The sequence below is a fragment of the Fragaria vesca genome, linkage group LG7 (genome assembly GCF_000184155.1).
Source record: "Fragaria vesca subsp. vesca linkage group LG7, FraVesHawaii_1.0, whole genome shotgun sequence".
NCBI classification, from domain to species: domain Eukaryota; kingdom Viridiplantae; phylum Streptophyta; class Magnoliopsida; order Rosales; family Rosaceae; genus Fragaria; species Fragaria vesca.
The window spans coordinates 20,665,191-20,672,483 of NC_020497.1; the positions used below are offsets into that span (position 1 = coordinate 20,665,191).

A 7,293-nucleotide genomic window follows, 5' to 3' on the forward strand; every position below is an offset into this window, starting at 1 on the left:
ACAAAATCACATAGCGGAATACAATTCCGGATTCCAGGCTTTACAAGAAAACACACAGCTGGGTGTGAGTGAATGGAAAGAAGTTGGAGTATAAATCGATGATGGCCGTGGGGATCAATCGGGTTGAGTTTATATAAAACTAACAATGAAGAAGGAATCAGTCTGAGATTGTTATAGGTGGAATGGAATCTTGGATTATTAATAAAAATTACAATCATGTGGAGCCGGATCTTTTTCCCAAACAAAATAACAATGCCAGACCATTACAGACACATGAAATCCAAATGCCAAAGTTTCTACTGCATAAATTATGTGGTATATTAGTGACGAACGGTAAAGGAGTAGGGACTGGTGAGAATAGAAAGGCAAGTGTGTCTTATTATACAAGGCAGAGTAGGAAACTCATCCTGTCCTTGACTTTAAGTAACTTGGATTACAGTTCCTTTGCAGGCCAACATAATAGAATAGAAGTTATATAACGATTGCAGGCCCTGTGGAAGAGCTTGACTGATTAGTAATTAACAATGGAAACTTGGGTCACCATGATGAAGTTTTTGTTCTTGCTCTAGTCATAGTTTTCATGGGTAATCCCAAGTTTAATAATTTTCTTTTGCTGGGAAAATTATTACCTTCAAGGAACTGCAGGCCCGCTGGCTGCAACGCATGATATTTATTCCACAGAGTTCGATGGTTAGGTTTGTCAAAATTTTCCGTTTCCTAATGACCAGAGTGGAACTAAACATAGTATTTTTTGGGCTAGTTGATATAAAATCGAATCCCCCTACATAACAGAAATTGATGACTCCTTTAATTGGAAGTTTAGAACGGAATTGTTCACAGTTTAAGAGCATTTTTAGCAATGCTAGCCATTTTTAAGTCAAATTTTAGTCAAATTAGCTAAAATGTCATTTTGGCTAGCCACTTTAGAAATGTTGCTGTATTAATACTCTCTATTTTAGCTAGCATTACATTAACATTATTTTTCAAATATAAATTAAATAGTTTAAATATATTTATATATCACATAAAATATCTTATAAAGAATGTAATAAATTATAGCTAGCCTCATTTGAGTTATCTCGCTAGCTATATTTAGCTAGCGAGATAGTTAAAAATTATAATAGTTTAAGTTTGGCTAGTCTGCTGGAGCTCCTAAAACATCCAAAAAAGCTAAACACGCTCTCTAAAATAGCTAAAAGCTAAAATAGAGAGTCTGATAAAGTTGCTCTAACACAAAACAACAATGCTACCCAAAGACTGAAAATTGAAATTGTTTGGATATAGCAAAAAATATATCCATTGAAAATTGAAGTTGTTTGGATATAGCAAAAAATATATCCATTGAAACATATTCCAATTTATTTTATTTTTTTGGTTACAAAACCTATTCCAATTTGCTATTCATAAATTACCACTTTATCATTAAGCAAAAAAGATTACAAGCAGAGTCGATTAAGATCAATTCCAGCAGCCATTCATAAATCCAGGGAAAGATTACAAGCATGTGAGATTGAGAATGATGCTTTGTTTTGGGCTTCAACTGCTGGGCTTCAACCTGCTTGCTTTAACTCGAGCTTTCAATTCTCATTGTGTTAGAGATGTTTGCTTTTACATAAGGATTGTAACGTCACTGCTAAATATCGTGTTGACAACATAGAAGCATTTTAATTTCTTCCCGGAAAAAACCTTCATAAGAGTGTAGATGACCAACGTTTATCAAGGTATCGGCAACAAAATCAGATTCTCTACACAGAATTGACCTAACTATGACAACACCAAACAAATTAGTGCTACAACTGTTAACGACTTGTAAATTGCAAGTTGTAACTCATTGCTTGAGAATAGATTATGGACTCGCTTGATATTGCTTTCGGAGTTTCCTCTTGATTTCCATACTCATCCAATCTGTTTACTTAATAAGGCAACTGTTTTGCCAAAACGGACCTCTGCATTGTTTACACAAAAGATGAACGGAAAAGCAAAATCTCACGCAATTGCATTACTTGTAACTAGTAATCAAATAAAACCACCCTTCACCTAAATGATCAGAGAATTCATATCATTGTTGAATCAGTTTCAAATTTCAAACCAGACAAAAATTTCCATCTCAACTAAGTTGATGCAAATAAACATGGCCATGCATCTAGTCAAACCAAATGCAAAAATTAGCAGTTAAAATCAAATAGGAATACTTCAACTGATAGTTCACTGTCCAAAATTTATATTCAAACCAACAAACGAAAACTAGTTGGAGTAAAAGTATTTGCACTTTCAGTAGTTCGATAATATAAAGCTAAAATGCACCAACACAGTTAAAAAACTGCATCCTTGAATCTAATCAAAGCAACAACTGAGCTTTACCTAAGAAGAAAAGTTATCCATAGTTCTAAAATCAAAGTCCTTTGCTTCCAGTATCACAACCTGTCCAAGAACATTCACTTTTGCAGATATGCATTTACTTCCTCCACATATTTAATTTTTCCAATCAAAGCATGTAGTCTTTTTTATATGCAGCACTTGCTTTGAGGTTTATTTCAACAGAACTAATCCCAAATGTTCACTGCAACACGTATTATGTCACTTGTGGCAAAGCAAATCAGCCATATATATGACTGGTATATGTCCTCTTCAAAATTATTGATTGTTTCAAATACTAATCACAGTAACTAATGACAGCAAAAAATAATAATAAATAATTGACAGTAAGAAAATCATTATCTGACACTGTGAAACCTGATAGTGCTACAAAATAAAAACAGCAAAATGCAAGATATAGATCAATTAGGAAGGATCCTGCAATAAACAATAAACCCAATATTCATTATATATAACCAACCAAAAACCAAAAAGACATTATCTTGACAATTTTTATGGAAAAAAGATAACTACACTTATGAAGTATCCTAATGATATGCTAATATGAATGTTTCAATTAATGAGTCCATAAAGCTTACACCTAGTGTACATACTCTTACTCTTAACCAGGAGACCCTAAACTCCTAAAAAAAAAAAAAATCTTTTTCTTTGTAAAAAGAAGTTCTAATTCTTTTTCTTTGCCCTAAACTTCCAAGCTGTAGAATAGGCATGCATACATAACCAAATAGCAAAAAAAGAGACCCAAATCTTTCGCCATCTAGAATAATATAGTTATTTCCTTGGTTCTTAGAACCAAACACTGAAATAGCAAAGCCAGTTAATTGATTCGGGAAAAAAAATACTGAAAAGAAATCAATTATCTTCTAGATCAAAAACAATTCTCAACAATTCTCTTTTGAATCATGATTCAAGAACACAATGAACAACCACAAAGGATTAGGAACATACCTTATACACTAACTTCAAATACTCAAAAGATCACTGATTGTAAATCTGTCAAAAACAAAAAATTCTGATCAGTATTTAAACTTCAAACAATACCCATAGTAATAAAACATACAAAAGCCAAAGTTGTAAAACACTGATATGAAATCTCAAATCTACTTATGGAAAACTGAAGTCCAAAAGATTTTATAAACGAACATAGTGATAACAGTTAGCCTAATCAGTGCTTGCTTTTGGTAAATCGAAAATAAAATCCAATCATGCAACTTCTTTGACAAAAAAACATTGAATGAAATCGTTGTTTTTGGTTCTTATAGAGATCGTAGTCTTCATGGGTATAGTGAGAAATTCAGAGTTCAGAGGTATAGTGATAAAACTCAAGATAGAGGATTCAATCAAAATCTTTCCCAGAAACTAAAGAGAAAGGATTCAATCAAAATCTTACTCGATGGCTGGTCTCGTCCACCGCAGTCTTACCCACTACCCAACAACACAGAGCCACGCAGCAAAAGGCGTAATCCGTCAACTCAGAGACGGAATCGAAGAGAAACAGAGAAGAAAACTGAGAGAAAGAGATGAAAATTGAAGATCATCTGCCTCACCCAGAAGCTGCATGCACCGAAATTCAAACAATCAACCAAATCAGAAGCTTACATGGATATCAATGCTTCAGCTATCTCCGATTCCTTGATCAACTTCTCTTGTCTCTGGTAAGGATGATGAGAAAACTGGGAGAGAAAGGCTATGGAGCGAGAGCTTCACCAAGGCGTAAGCCTTTTGAAAAAAAAACCAACACACCATTTACAAGCAGCTTCTTGTAAATGCTGCATGCAACACACCATTGACAAAAGCAATCTATACTTAGACAAAACCAACACACCATTGACAAAACCAACACACCATTTACAGACAGCTTCCTGTAAATGCTGCCTGCAACACACCATTGACAAAAACAATCTATACTTGGACAAAGTCACAAAACCAACACAGAGTTGTGAGCATTTACAGGAAGCTTGCACCAATGAGTCCAATCTATACTTAGATAATCAGAGCACAATGTTGCATCATATACTAAGAAAACACAATTCACAACACTGACAACAGTTCAATTGAATCAGAAATTCGGAGGAAGAGGTGCGTACTGCGTACCTCAAATCAGAGGTGAGTTGGTGACTACAATGGAGGCTTAGGAGGAAGAGGTTTGAGGCGATTGAGTTGTAGAAGACAGCGACGAGGCGGTGGTCGACTGGTCGGATGATCGGAATCCTGGTGGTGGTCAGATGGTCGGTGGTGGTCGATGGTCGGATGGTCTGTGGTGGTCGCGATTCACGAACTGGTGGAATCTTGGTGGTGGTCGATTGTGTCTCTGTGTTCGAGAGGGAGAGGAAGAGGGAGAGGGAGGAGGGAAGGAGGGCGAAAAGACAGAGGGAGGCGCATGACCCCCAGCCTTATGCGAAACACTTACCCAAAACGACCCCGTTTTCTGTTGCTTCAACTAGGCGCACGCCTTATGCGCCTTAGGGTGCGTTTTTTGCGCCTTATGCGCCTTGGGGGTGCGTTTTTTGCGCCTCTGCGCCTAACCAGCAAAACACAATGAAATTTTCCTGCGCCTCGCGCCTTTTAAGCCTCAAGGCACACCCGAGGCGCGTTTTTTAAAGCATTGGGTTAAATTACCAGCATTGTAATGATTTGAGGCTTGTTTTGCCTTTGATATTAGCAAGTTTTCATGTTTACTGTGTTTCTATTCCCTTGGCCTTGGTTTTTGCCTCTAATTTGAACCCACCATTATGCATCGTGACCAAGTCTAACTATATACCTATGTACAGGAACTTCCAGCTGCAGCTGTGAACAATGTTAGGATTGCGGCTTAAAACGAATTCCTTGTCTGTTTTGGATTCTTTACTTCTGAAGGTTTTGGGTAAGTTATTCTAGTGTATCTAGGATTCTTAGAGTTTATCCTTAGGAGTAAAGGTTTAGGATTCTTGCTATGGTTCTAAATCCTATTGTAAGTCGGACTAATTGAGAGTCTATAAATAAGACATTAGAGACATAGTTTTAGGTGTGGATCAATTGAGAGTTTAGAGTATTCAAGAGTTGCAAGCTTTGAGAGTTTGGGTGATTAAGAGTTCTCTGTTGAGAATCTAAAGTGTGAGGAGAAAGGTTATTTGAGGGTGGAAGAACCGTATTGTTCTTCAGTTGTAACATTCTTCTCGTTTAGTGGATCCACCGGTGGACGTAGGTCAATTTTTTTGACCGAATCTCGTTAATATCTTGTGTTCGCTTGCATTGATTTTGATTACTGTCTTCATTCAGTTACGATCTTGGGCTAGGGAATTCAGAAGGTGACCCGGATTTCCTATCAAAGTATGGACATCAAATGGGGGATCATACATTCCTCAAAGTTCCAAACTGGGAAGAACCTTGGAAAGTAAAGTTGAGTAAGTCACCATGTGGTAACCATATGTGGTTAGAGGAGGGGTGGAAAGCATTTACTCAGTTTTACTTGCTTGAAGAAGGTGAGCTCTTGGTGTTCAACTATGATGGCGAACATTCTCATTTCCGAGTACGCATCATAGGTTGGAATGATATGGAAATCCACTACCCTAGTCCTAGTATGTTTTTAGAAATTGTTCTTATGCTTCTGTTAATTTGCAAGATGTATGGACACCAGTGTGTTGAGATATTTACTGGAATTAGTAGGAAATGAAATCAGAGCCATGATAATTTCCTCTGGATCCCCTGATGATGAACATGAGATTGAAGCTAGAGCAAAATAAGTAACGAGTCTTTTCTGTCGGACCCTCTGGTAATGCTACTACTGAAAAGAAAAAATGTTTTTGGTTGAGTTTGAGTGCTTCATGTGTATATATTCTTCTGCCGTAGGGAATTAGCTTCATTGATGACAGTAAATTATAAATTTCTACTCTTTTGTTTCAAACTATGTGAAGCATTCTTCTCAATCCAATGCAAAAATAGAAAAACTTTGTAAGATGAGCTTCCTTTTGGCTTTGAAAACTCATAGAGACTTGAAAAAGAAGTGGATCAATAACAAACATGATCTTCTTGTTATTGATCAAGAATTCAAGATGACAGAGCATGCAAATGGTAAAATATGTCCACATGACAGAGAAGAAAGATGTTGAGAATTTCCCGTTGCAACTAGGAGTCATAATGTGAAATGGTCAATTACTTCTTAGTGAGAATACAAGTGTTAGCCTTTCATTTTTGCTTCGAGGCACAGGATGCTTACAAAGGAAGACGGTTCAATGGGTTCTGCTGAAATTCTTTCATTCTTCTGCAGAGTAATATTCGTCGTCGTAGTCACCGCTTCTGCTTGTTGCTGCCTTTTGTGTTGCCTTAACCATGGCACCTTCTTGTTCATCCGTAGCCTCGTAAACAGAAATGTTGCACTTGTATTGGTTCATTCTACTGATCACCTCTTCCATGTCGTGCTCGTACACTGCACGGGACCCACATTGCTTCAACTTCGGGCATCCCCGTGAAAGGATTTCAAAGACAAACTCCACCTCATTGCATGTGTCCTTTAGACGCCTTTGGGGCAAAATAGCTAACATAATGTGATGTGAAAAACTCGGATTTATAATGAAACAAAATTTTCTTAACAAAGTACCGGCACTATAATTGTACCAAGTAAAGACAAATAAATCAGGATCGGCAGACGGATTGTCTGGAGGCAGAAATAGAGCACATACAGCAAACCCAATCAACTTGCTATCACTTGCATCCGAAGGTAACTTCTCAATTACCGAGCCTCCCACACTTTGATTATTTTTGAACCACTCAGGAATTTCACTTCCAGGAATTACCAAATAGAAATCAGTCCAAAAACGAGAGGTTTCCTGCATATGAACCATCATGAGAGAGAGAGAGAGAGAGAGAGAGAGAGAGAGAGAGAGAGAGAGAGAGAGAGAGAGACGACGACGACGACGACGTACGTACGTACGTACGTAC

General features: G+C 37.1%; 1 protein-coding gene across 1 annotated transcript in view; it reads right to left on the minus strand.

Annotated features, from left to right (window-relative positions):
* Positions 1-7,293, minus strand: part of LOC101304136 (TMV resistance protein N-like) — a 20,420-nt gene that overhangs the window by 10,003 nt on the left and 3,124 nt on the right. The gene's annotated exons all lie outside the window — the stretch shown is intronic.